Source organism: Anser anser, assembly GCF_964211835.1.
Source record: "Anser anser genome assembly, chromosome: 3".
NCBI classification, from domain to species: Eukaryota; Metazoa; Chordata; class Aves; order Anseriformes; family Anatidae; genus Anser; species Anser anser.
The window spans coordinates 111094883-111107747 of NC_139722.1; the positions used below are offsets into that span (position 1 = coordinate 111094883).

At 53.1% G+C, this 12865-nt stretch overlaps 1 long non-coding RNA gene across 1 annotated transcript in view; it reads right to left on the reverse strand.

Moving 5' to 3' along the window:
* LOC310897992 overlaps positions 1–12865 on the reverse strand; it is a 927268-nt gene that overhangs the window by 169986 nt on the left and 744417 nt on the right. Inside the window, exon 7 of the long non-coding RNA XR_014582875.1 lies at positions 3087–3259. This is a non-coding gene — a long non-coding RNA (uncharacterized lncRNA). The remainder of the gene's footprint in view (positions 1–3086; positions 3260–12865) is intronic.

Sequence of the window (12865 nt, forward strand, 5' to 3'; positions counted from 1 at the left end):
ACAAATGAGCCATAATATTTACATCCCTAATAATCATACTTCTTACAATCAACCTTCTAGGCCTCCTTCCATATACATTCACCCCAACCACCCAACTATCTATGAACATAGCCCTAGCCTTCCCACTATGGCTCGCCACACTACTAACAGGCCTACGAAACCAACCATCAGCCTCTTTAGCCCACCTATTACCCGAAGGTACCCCTACACCCCTAATCCCCGCACTAATCCTGATCGAAACAACCAGCCTACTAATCCGCCCCCTAGCCCTCGGAGTCCGCCTTACAGCCAACCTTACAGCAGGACACTTACTCATCCAACTCATCTCTACAGCCTCCATTGCATTAATACCCACCCTTCCTGCAGTATCCATCCTAACAATAATCATCCTACTACTCCTAACCATCCTAGAAGTAGCAGTAGCCATAATCCAGGCCTACGTCTTCGTGCTCCTTCTAAGCCTATACTTACAAGAAAACATCTAATGGCACACCAAGCACACTCATACCACATAGTTGACCCAAGCCCTTGACCAATCTTCGGGGCAGCCGCCGCCCTACTCACAACCTCAGGATTAATCATGTGATTCCACTACAACTCATCCATACTACTAACCCTAGGCCTCATCTCAATACTCCTAGTAATACTCCAATGATGACGAGACATTGTACGAGAAAGCACCTTCCAAGGCCATCACACTCCCACAGTCCAAAAAGGCCTACGATACGGCATAATCCTTTTCATCACATCCGAAGCATTCTTCTTCTTAGGGTTCTTCTGAGCGTTCTTCCACTCGAGCCTGGCCCCAACCCCAGAACTAGGAGGCCAATGACCCCCAACAGGAATTAAACCACTCAACCCGATAGAAGTCCCCCTACTAAACACAGCCATCCTACTAGCCTCAGGCGTTACCGTAACGTGAGCCCATCACAGCATCACAGAAGGAAACCGAAAACACGCCATCCACGCCCTAACCCTAACGATCCTCCTGGGATTCTACTTCACAGCCCTACAAGCAATAGAATACCACGAAGCCCCATTCTCAATCGCCGATAGCGTCTACGGATCTACCTTCTTCGTTGCCACTGGATTCCACGGACTCCACGTAATCATCGGATCCTCCTTCCTGACCGTCTGCCTCTTCCGACTGATCAAGTTCCACTTTACATCAGACCACCACTTCGGATTCGAGGCAGCAGCCTGATACTGACACTTCGTAGACGTCATCTGACTATTCCTCTACATAACCATCTACTGATGAGGATCTTGCTCTTCTAGTATATTAATTACAATTGACTTCCAATCTCTAGAATCTGGTATAAACCCAGAGGAGAGCAATGAACGCACTCATGTTCATATTCGCCCTATCATCAATCCTAAGCGCCGCCCTAACCGCATTAAACTTCTGACTCGCCCAAATAAACCCCGACTCAGAGAAACTCTCACCGTACGAATGTGGATTCGACCCACTTGGATCTGCTCGATTACCATTCTCAGTCCGATTCTTCCTCAGTAGCCATCCTGTTCGTCCTATTCGACCTAGAAATCGCCCTCCTACTCCCCCTGCCATGAGCCGTCCAACTCCAATCCCCCCTAATGACCCTCACCTGAACTGTAGTGATCCTCCTTCTCCTAACACTCGGACTGGCCTACGAGTGAATTCAAGGGGGCCTAGAATGAGCAGAATAACAGAAAGTTAGTCTAACCAAAAAGATAGCTGGTTTCGACCCAGCAGATTACAGCCAACCCTGTAACTTTCTTATGTCGCCCCTACATTTAAGCTTCTACTCAGCCTTCATTTTCAGCGGACTAGGGCTAGCCTTCCACCGAACCCACCTAGTATCCGCCCTACTATGCCTTGAAAGCATAATATTATCGATATTCGTAGGCCTATCAATATGATCCATCGAAAACCAAGTCTCCTCATTCACCATGGTACCAATTCTCATGCTAACCTTCTCAACGTGTGAGGCGGGCACAGGCCTGGCCATCCTAGTAGCCTCCACCCGCACACATGGCTCCGACCATCTACACAACCTAAACCTCCTGCAATGCTAAAAATCATCCTACCCACAATCATACTTCTTCCAACAGCCCTGCTGTCTCCACCAAAATTTCTATGGACTAACACCACCTTATACAGCCTCCTAATCGCTGCCCTAAGCCTACAGTGATTAATCCCAACCTACTACCCCTACAAATTTTTATCCAACTGAACAGGAATTGACCAAATCTCATCCCCCCTCCTAGTACTATCCTGCTGACTACTCCCACTCATAGCAAGCCAAAACCACCTGCAACAAGAACCCCTACAACGCAAACGAATCTTTATCTCAACCTTAGTCGCAGTCCAGCCATTCATCCTACTAGCCTTTTCCACCACAGAACTAGCACTATTTTACATCTCATTTGAAGCAACCCTCATTCCCACCCTAATCTTAATCACCCGATGGGGGAACCAACCAGAACGCCTAAGCGCTGGCATCTACCTGCTATTCTACACGCTAGTAAGCTCTCTACCCCTGCTAATCACAATCATACACCTATACGTGAAAATTGGCACCCTGCACCTGCCAACCCTACAACTAACCCACCCAACCCTATCCACCTCATGGACAGGAATACTATCAGGTCTAGCACTGCTCATAGCATTCATAGTAAAAGCCCCACTATACGGCCTACACCTCTGACTGCCAAAAGCCCACGTAGAAGCACCCATCGCAGGCTCAATACTCCTCGCCGCCCTACTACTAAAGCTAGGAGGATACGGAATTATACGAGTCACTCTATTTATGGGCCCACTGTCCAACCTCCTGCACTACCCCTTCCTAACCCTGGCCCTATGAGGCGCCCTAATGACTAGCTCAATCTGCCTACGACAGACAGACCTAAAATCACTAATCGCTTATTCATCCGTTAGCCACATAGGCCTAGTTATCGCCGCAGGAATAATCCAAACCCACTGATCATTCTCAGGGGCAATGATCCTAATAATTTCCCATGGACTAACTTCCTCCATACTATTCTGCCTAGCCAACACAAACTATGAACGTACGCACAGCCGAATTCTACTACTCACACGAGGCCTACAACCTCTCCTACCACTCATAGCTACCTGATGATTGCTGGCCAATCTAACAAACATAGCCTTACCCCCAACAACAAACCTCATAGCAGAGCTAACCATTATAATCACCTTATTCAACTGATCTGCCTTCACGATCATCCTAACAGGAATCGCAACCCTACTAACCGCCTCCTACACCTTATTCATACTACTAATGACCCAACGAGGCTCAATCCCCTCCCACATCACATCTATGCAAAACTCAACCACGCGAGAACACCTGCTCATAACACTCCACATTATCCCAATATTCCTCCTAATCCTCAAACCCGAACTGATCTCCGGAATCCCCTCATGCAAGTATAGTTTAAACCAAACATTAGACTGTGATTCTAAGAATAGAAGTTCAAACCTTCTTACCTGCCGAGGGGAGGGTTTAACCAACAAGAGCTGCTAACTCTTACATCTGAGCCTAAAACCTCAGCCCCCTTACTTTTAAAGGATAACAGCAATCCACTGGTCTTAGGAACCACCCATCTTGGTGCAAATCCAAGTAAAAGTAGTGAACCCCACACTACTAATCAACTCCCTCACACTACTCACGCTGACAATCCTCCTAACCCCAATCATCCTGCCATTTCTATTTAAAAACTTTAAAAACACCCCACAAGCCACCACCCGCGCTGTTAAAACCGCATTCCTAATTAGCCTAGCCCCTACAACCGCATTCATCTACTCGGGAGTAGAATCTGTCACCTGCCACTGGGAGTGAAAATTCATTATAAACTTTAAAATCCCCCTGAGCCTAAAAATAGACCAATACTCAATAACATTTCTTCCAATCGCCCTATTTGTAACATGATCAATCCTACAATTCGCCATATGATACATGGCCTCAGAGCCATACGTAACAAAATTTTTCACCTACCTACTGACATTCCTAGTCGCCATACTCCTCCTAACAACCGCAAACAACATATTCCTCCTATTCGTAGGCTGGGAAGGAGTACGAATCATGTCCTTCCTTCTCATCGGCTGATGACAAGGCCGAGCAGATGCCAACACCGCCGCCCTACAAGCCGTAATCTACAACCGAATCGGAGACATCGGACTGATCCTGAGCATAGCATGACTAGCTTCAACATTCAACACCTGAGAGATCCAACAAGCCGTACACCCCCACCAAACCCCAATCCTCCCCCTCATAGGATTAATCCTCGCAGCCGCAGGAAAATCCGCCCAATTTGGACTCCACCCATGACTGCCCGCAGCAATAGAAGGCCCCACCCCAGTATCAGCCCTACTGCACTCCAGTACCATAGTAGTAGCCGGAATCTTCCTGCTCATCCGCATGCACCCCCTGCTAGCCACCAACCAGACAGCCCTAACTGCCTGCCTATGCCTAGGTGCTCTATCAACCCTATTCGCTGCCACATGCGCCCTAACCCAAAATGACATCAAAAAAATCATTGCTTTCTCAACATCCAGCCAACTAGGACTAATAATAGTCACTATCGGACTAAACCTCCCACAACTAGCCTTCCTACACATCTCAACCCATGCCTTCTTTAAAGCCATACTATTCCTATGCTCAGGGTCTATCATCCACAACCTAAACGGAGAACAAGATATCCGAAAGATAGGAGGCCTACAGAAAATACTCCCAGTCACTACTTCCTGCCTAACCATCGGAAACCTGGCGCTGATAGGAACCCCATTCCTAGCCGGATTCTACTCAAAAGACCTCATCATCGAAAGCTTAAACACATCATACCTAAATACTTGAGCCCTACTCCTAACCCTTATAGCCACAGCATTCACCGCAACCTACAGCATCCGCATAACCATCCTAGTCCAAGCTGGACAAACCCGAATCCCCCCAATAGTATCAATAAACGAAAACAACCCACTAATCACCGCCCCCCTAACCCGACTCGCCCTAGGCAGCATTACAGCAGGAATAATCATTACCTCTTTCATCACACCAACCAAAACCCCCCCAATAACCATACCCCTTATCACCAAAACCGCTGCCATCCTCATAACAATCCTAGGAATCGTCCTAGCCCTAGAACTATCGAACATAACACACACCCTCACTCACCCCAAACCAAACCCCCTCATAAACTTCTCCTCTGCATTAGGGTACTTCAACCCCCTAGTACACCGATTCTTCTCCAAAAACCTACTAGAAAAGGGACAAAACATTGCCCTACACTTGATCGACCTCTCCTGACTCAAAAAAATAGGGCCAGAGGGCCTTGCTGAACTACAAGTAGCCGCAAGCAAAGCCGCAACCTCAATACACACAGGGCTAATTAAGGCCTACCTAGGATCCTTCGCCCTCTCCATCCTGGTAATAATCCTAATAACACACAGACTCACTAATGGCCCCTAACATCCGCAAATCCCATCCCCTACTAAAAATAATCAACAACTCCCTAATCGACCTACCCGCCCCCTCCAACATCTCTGCCTGATGAAACTTCGGCTCCCTTCTAGCCATCTGCTTAGCCACACAAATCCTAACAGGCCTGCTACTAGCCATACACTACACCGCAGACACTTCACTCGCCTTCTCCTCAGTAGCTCACACATGCCGAGACGTCCAGTACGGATGGCTCATCCGCAACCTCCACGCCAACGGTGCTTCGCTCTTCTTTATCTGCATCTACTTACACATCGGACGAGGCCTCTACTACGGCTCCTACCTATACAAAGAAACCTGAAACACAGGAGTAATCCTCCTACTCACCCTAATAGCAACTGCCTTCGTAGGGTATGTCCTACCATGAGGACAAATGTCATTCTGAGGGGCAACCGTAATCACCAACCTATTCTCAGCCATCCCGTACATTGGGCAAACTCTAGTAGAATGAGCCTGAGGAGGATTCTCAGTAGACAATCCAACCTTAACCCGATTCTTCGCCATCCACTTCCTACTGCCCTTCCTAATTGCAGGAATCACCCTAGTCCACCTAACCTTCCTACACGAATCAGGCTCAAATAACCCACTAGGAATCGTATCAGACTGCGACAAAATCCCATTCCACCCATACTTCTCCATTAAAGACAGCTTAGGGCTTACCCTAATAATCACCCCTCTAATAGCACTAGCCCTATTTTCACCGAACCTCCTGGTTCTTGGAATCCTAGTTGGGAGTGGTTGGCCACATGAGATGTACAGGATTTTTACCTGTGATTTAGTCTTGACAAGGCTATGTAATTGGTTTACTAACGTCTCATAAGAAAGAAGCATGAGCGGTTAATGCAGTTGGCTTGAAACCCATCCCCAGTGGTGCAAGTGCACTCTCTGAACTCACTGAAGTGCATCCCCAGTGGTGCCAGTGCACTCTCTGCACTCACTGCACTGCATCCCCAGTGGTGCCAGTGCAATCTCTGGACTCACTGCAGTGCATCCCCAGTGGTGCCAGTGCACTCTGTGGACTCACTGTAGTGCATCCCCAGTGGTGCCAGTGCACTCTCTGGACTCACTGCACTGCATCCCCAGTGGTGCCAGTGCAATCTCTGGACTCACTGCAGTGCATCACCAGTGGTGCCAGTGCACTCTCTGGACTCACTGCACTGCATCCCCAGTGGTTCCAGTGCATTCACTGGACTCACTGTACTGCATCTCCAGTGGTGCCAGTGCACTCTCTGGACTCACTGCACTGCATCCCCAGTGGTGCCAGTGAGCTCTCTGGACTCACTGCTCTGCATCCCCAGTGGTGCCAGTGTACTCACAGGATTCACTGCACTGCATCCCCAGTGGTGCTAGTGCGCTCTCTGGACTCACTGCTCTGCATCCCCAGTGGTGCCAGTGTACTCACAGGATTCACTGCACTGCATCCCCAGTGGTGCCAGTGCACTCTCTGGGCTCACTGAAGTGCATCCCCAGTGGTGCCAGTACACTCACTGGACTCACTGCACTGCATCCCCAGTGGTGCCAGTGCACTCTCTGGACTCACTGCACTGCATCCCCAGTGGTGCCAGTGCACTCTCTGGACTCACTGTAGTGCATCCCCAGTGGTGCCAGTGCACTCTCTGGACTCACTGCAGTGCATCCCCAGTGGTGCCAGTGCACTCTCTGCACTCACTTCACTGCATCCCCAGTGGTGCCAGTGCACTCTCTGGACTCACTGCACTGCATCCCCAGTGGTGCCAGTGAAGTCTTTGGACTCACTGCACTGAATCCCCAGTGGTGCCAGTGCACTCTGTGGAGTCACTGAAGTGCATCCCCAGTGGTGCCAGTGCACTCTCTGGACTCACTGCACTGCATGTCCAGTGGTGCCAGTGCACTCTCTGGACTCACTGTACTGCATCCCCACTGGTGCCAGTGCACTATGTGGACTCACTGTACTGCATCCCCAGTGGTGACAGTGCACTCTCTGGACTAACTGCAGTGCATCCCCAGTGGTGCCAGTGCACTCTCTGGTCTCACTGCACTGCATCCCCAGTGGTGCCAGTGCAGTCTCTGGACTCACTGCACTGCATCCCCAGTGGTGCCAGTGCACTGTCTGGACTCACTGCAGTGCATCCCCAGTGGTGCCAGTGCACTCTCTGGACTCACTGTACTGCACCCCCAGTGGTACCAGTGCACTCACTGGACTGACTGCACTGCATCCCCAGTGGTGCCAGTGCGCTCTCTGGAGTCACAGCACTGCATCCCCAGTGGTGCTAGTGCACTCACTGGACTCACTGCACTGCATCACAGGTGGTGCCAGTGCACTCTCTGGACTCACTGCAGTGAATCCCCGGTGGTGCCAGTGTACTCTCTGCAGTCACTGCACTGCATCCCCAGTGGTGCCAGTGCACTCACTGGACTCACTGGACTGCATCCCCAGTGGTGCCAGTGAACTCTCTGCACTCACTGCACTGCATCACCAGTGGTGCCAGTGTACTCTCTGGACTCACTGCAGTGCATCCCCAGTGGTGCCAGAGCATTCTCTGGACTCACTGCACTGCATCCCCAGTGGTGCCAGTGCACTCTCTGGACTCACTGCACTGCATCCCCAGTGGTGTCAGTGCACTCTCTGGACTCACTGAAGTGCACCCCAGTTGTGCCAGTGCACTCTCTGGACTCAATGCACTGCATCCCCAGTGGTGCCAGTGCACTCTCTGGACTCAGTGCACTGCATCCCCAGTGGTGCCAGTGCAATCTCTGGACTCACTGTAGTGCATCCCCAGTGGTGCCAGTGCACTCTCTGGACTCACTGCAGTGCATCCCCAGTGGTGCCAGTGCACTCTCTGGACTCACTGTACTGCATCACCAGTGGTGCCAGTGCACTCTCTGGACTCACTGCACTGCATCCCCAGTGGTGCCAGTGCACTCTCTGGACTCACTGCACTGCAGCCCCGGTGGTGCCAGTGCAATCTCTGGACTCACTGCACTGCATCCCCAGTGGTGCCAGTGCACTCTCTGGACTCACTGCACTGCATCCCCAGTTTTGCCAGTGAGCTCTCTGGACTCACTGCTCTGCATCCCCAGTGGTGCCAGTGTACTCACAGGATTCACTGCACTGCATCCCCAGTGGTGCTAGTGCACTCTCTGGACTCACTGCAGTGCATCCCCAGTGGTGCCAGTGCACTCTCTGGACTCACTGAAGTGCATTCTCAGTGGTGCCAGTGCACTCTCTGGGCTCACTGAAGTGCATCCCCAGTGGTGCCAGTACACTCACTGGACTCACTGTACTGCATCCCCAGTGGTGCCAGTGCACTCTCTGGACTCACTGCACTGCATCCCCAGTGGTGCCAGTGCACTCTCTGGACTCACTGTAGTGCATCCCCAGTGGTGCCAGTGCACTCTCTGGACTCACTAAACTGCATCCCCAGTGGTGCCAGTGCACTCTCTGCACTCACTTCACTGCATCCCCAGTGGTGCCAGTGCACTCTCTGGACTCACTGCACTGCATCCCCCGTGGTGCCAGTGAAGTCTTTGGACTCACTGCACTGCATCCCCAGTGGTGCCAGTGCACTCTGTGGAGTCACTGAAGTGCATCCCCAGTGGTGCCAGTGCACTCTCTGGACTTACTGCACTGCATGTCCAGTGGTGCCAGTGCACTCTCTGGACTCACTGTACTGCATCCCCACTGGTGCCAGTGCACTATGTCGACTCACTGTACTGCATCCCCAGTGGTGACAGTGCACTCTCTGGACTAACTGCAGTGCATCCCCAGTGGTGCCAGTGCACTCTCTGGACTCACTGCAGTGCATCCCCAGTGGTTGCCAGTGCACTCTCTGGTCTCACTGCACTGCATCCCCAGTGGTGCCAGTGCAGTCTCTGGACTCACTGCACTGCATCCCCACTGGTGCCAGTGCACTGTCTGGACTCACTGCAGTGCATCCCCAGTGGTGTCAGTGCACTCTCTGGACTCACTGTACTGCACCCCCAGTGGTACCAGTGCACTCACTGGACTGACTGCACTGCATCCCCAGTGGTGCCAGTGCGCTCTCTGGAGTCACAGCACTGCATCCCCAGTGGTGCCAGTGCACTCACTGGACTCACTGCACTGCATCACAGGTGGTGCCAGTGCACTCTCTGGACTCACTGCAGTGAATCCCCGGTGGTGCCAGTGTACTCTCTGCAGTCACTGCACTGCATCCCCAGTGGTGCCAGTGCACTCACTGGACTCACTGGACTGCATCCCCAGTGGTGCCAGTGAATGCTCTGGACTCACTGCACTGCATCCCCAGTGGTGCCAGTGTACTCTCTGGACTCACTGCAGTGCATCCCCAGTGGTGCCAGAGCATTCTCTGGACTCACTGCACTGCATCCCCAGTGGTGCCAGTGCACTCTCTGGACTCAAGGCACTGCATCCCCAGTGGTGTCAGTGCACTCTCTGGACTCACTGAAGTGCATCCCCAGTTGTGCCAGTGCACTCTCTGGACTCAATGCACTGCATCCCCAGTGGTGCCAGTGCACTCTCTGGACTCAGTGCACTGCATCCCCAGTGGTGCCAGTGCAATCTCTGGACTCACTGTAGTGCATCCCCAGTGGTGCCAGTGCACTCTCTGGACTCACTGCAGTGCATCCCCAGTGGTGCCAGTGCACTCTCTGGACTCACTGTACTGCATCACCAGTGGTGCCAGTGCACTCTCTGGACTCACTGCAGTGCATCCCCAGTGGTGCCAGTGCACTCTCTGGACTCACTGCACTGCAGCCCCGGTGGTGCCAGTGCACTCTCTGGACTCACTGCACTGCATCCCCAGTGGTGCCAGTGCACTCTCGGGACTCACTGCACTGCATCCCCAGTTTTGCCAGTGAAGTCTTTGGACTCACTGCACTGCATCCCCAGTGGTGCCAGTGCACTCTCTGGAGTCACTGAAGTGCATCCCCAGTGGTGCCAGTGCACTCTCTGGATTCACTGCACTGCATGCCCAGTGGTGCCACTGCACTCTCTGGACTCACTGTACTGCATCCCCACTGGTACCAGTGCACTCTGTGGACTCACTGTACTGCATCCCCAGTGGTGACAGTGCACTCTCTGGACTCACTGCAGTGCATCCCCAGTGGTGCCATTGCACTCTCTGGACTCACTGCAGTGCATCCCCAGTGGTGCCAGTGCACTCTCTGGACTCACTGCACTGCATCCCCAGTGGTGCCAGTGCACTCTCTGGACTCACTGCAGTGCATCCACAGTGGTGCCAGTGCACTCACTGGACTCACTGCAGTGCATTCCCTCTGGTGCCAGTGCACTCTCTGGACTCACTGCACTGCATCCCCAGTGGTGCCAGTGCACTCTCTGGACTCACTGCACTGCATCCCCAGTGGTGCCAGTGCATTTTCTGGACTCACTGCAGTGCATCACCAGTGGTGCCAGTGCACTCTCTGGACTCACTGCAGTGCATCCCCAGTGGTGCCAGTGCAATCTCTGGACTCACTGAACTGCATCCCCAGTGGTGCCAGTGCACACTCTGGACTCACTGCACTGCATCCCCAGTGGTGCCAGTGCACTCTCTGGACTCACTGCACTGCATCCCCAGTGTTCACAGTGCACTCTCTGCACTCACTACACTGTATCCCCAGTGGTGCCAGTGCACTCTCTGGACTCACTGCACTGCATCCCCAGTGGTGCCAGTGCACTCTGTGGACTCACTGCACTGCATCCCCAGTGGTGTCAGTGCACTCTCTGGACTCACTGCACTGCATCCCCAGTGGTGCCAGTGCACTCTCTGGACTCACTGCACTGCATCCCCAGTGGAGCCCGTGCACTCTCTGGACTCACTGAAGTGCATCCCCAGTGGTGCCAGTGCACTCTCTGGACTCACTGCAGTGCATCCCCGTTGGTGCCAGTGCACTCTCTGGACTCACTGCAGTGCATCCCCAGTGGTGCCAGTGCACTCTCTGGACTCACTGAAGTGCATTCTCAGTGGTTCCAGTGCACTCTCTGGACTCACTGCACTGCATCCCCAGTGGTGCCAGTACACTCACAGGACTGACTGCACTGCATCCCCAGTGGAGCCAGTGCGCTCTCTGGACTCACTGCACTGCATCCCCATTGGTGCCAGTGCATTCTCTGGACTCACCGCACTGCACCCTGAGTGGTGCCAGTGCACTCTCTGGACTCACTGCAGTGCATCCCCAGTGGTGCCAGTGCACTCTCTGGACTCACTGTACTGCATCCCCAGTGTTGCCAGTGCACTCTCTGGAGTAACTGCAGTGCATCCCCAGTGGTGCCAAAGCACTCTCTGGACTCCCGGCACCGCATCCCCAGTGGTGCCAGTGCACTCTCTGGGCTCACTGCAGTGCATCCCCAGTGGTGCCAGTGCACTCTCTTGACTCACTGCACTGCATCCCCAGTGGTGCCAGTGTACTCACTGGACTCACTGCACTGCATTCCCCAGTGGTGCTAGTGCACTCTCTGGACTCACTGCAGTGCATCCCCAGTGGTGCCAGTGCACTCTCTGGACTCACTGAAGTGCATTCTCAGTGGTTCCAGTGCACTCTGTGGACTCACTGCAGTGCATCCCCAGTGGTGCCAGTGCGCTCTCTGGACTCACTGCAGTGCATCCCCAGTGGTGCCAGTGCACTCTCTGGACTCACTGCACTGCATCCCCAGTGCTGCCACTGCACTCTCTGGACTCACTGCAGTGCATCCCCAGTGGTGCCAGTGCACTCTCTGGACTCACTGCACTGCATCCCCAGTGGTGCCAGTGCACTCTCTGGACTCACTGCACTGCAGCCCCGGTGGTGCCAGTGCAATCTCTGGACTCACTGCACTGCATCCCCAGTTTTGCCAGTGAAGTCTTTGGACTCACTGCACTGCATCCCCAGTGGTGCCAGTGCACTCTCTGGAGTCACTGAAGTGCATCCCCAGTAGTGCCAGTGCACTCTCTGGACTCACTGCACTGCATGCCCAGTGGTGCCACTGCACTCTCTGGACTCACTGTACTGCATCCCCACTGGTACCAGTGCACTCTGTGGACTCACTGTACTGCATCCCCAGTGGTGACAGTGCACTCTCTGGACTCACTGCAGTGCATCCCCAGTGGTGCCATTGCACTCTCTGGACTCACTGCAGTGCATCCCCAGTGGTGCCAGTGCACTCTCTGGACTCACTGCACTGCATCCCCAGTGGTACCAGTGCACTCTCTGGACTCACTGCAGTGCATCCACAGTGGTGCCAGTGCACTCACTGGACTCACTGCAGTGCATTCCCTCTGGTGCCAGTGCACTCTCTGGACTCACTGCACTGCACCCCCAGTGGTGCCAGTGCACTCTCTGGACTCACTGCACTGCATCCCCAGTGGTGCCAGTGCATTCTCTGGACTCACTGCAGTGCATCACCAGTGGTGCCA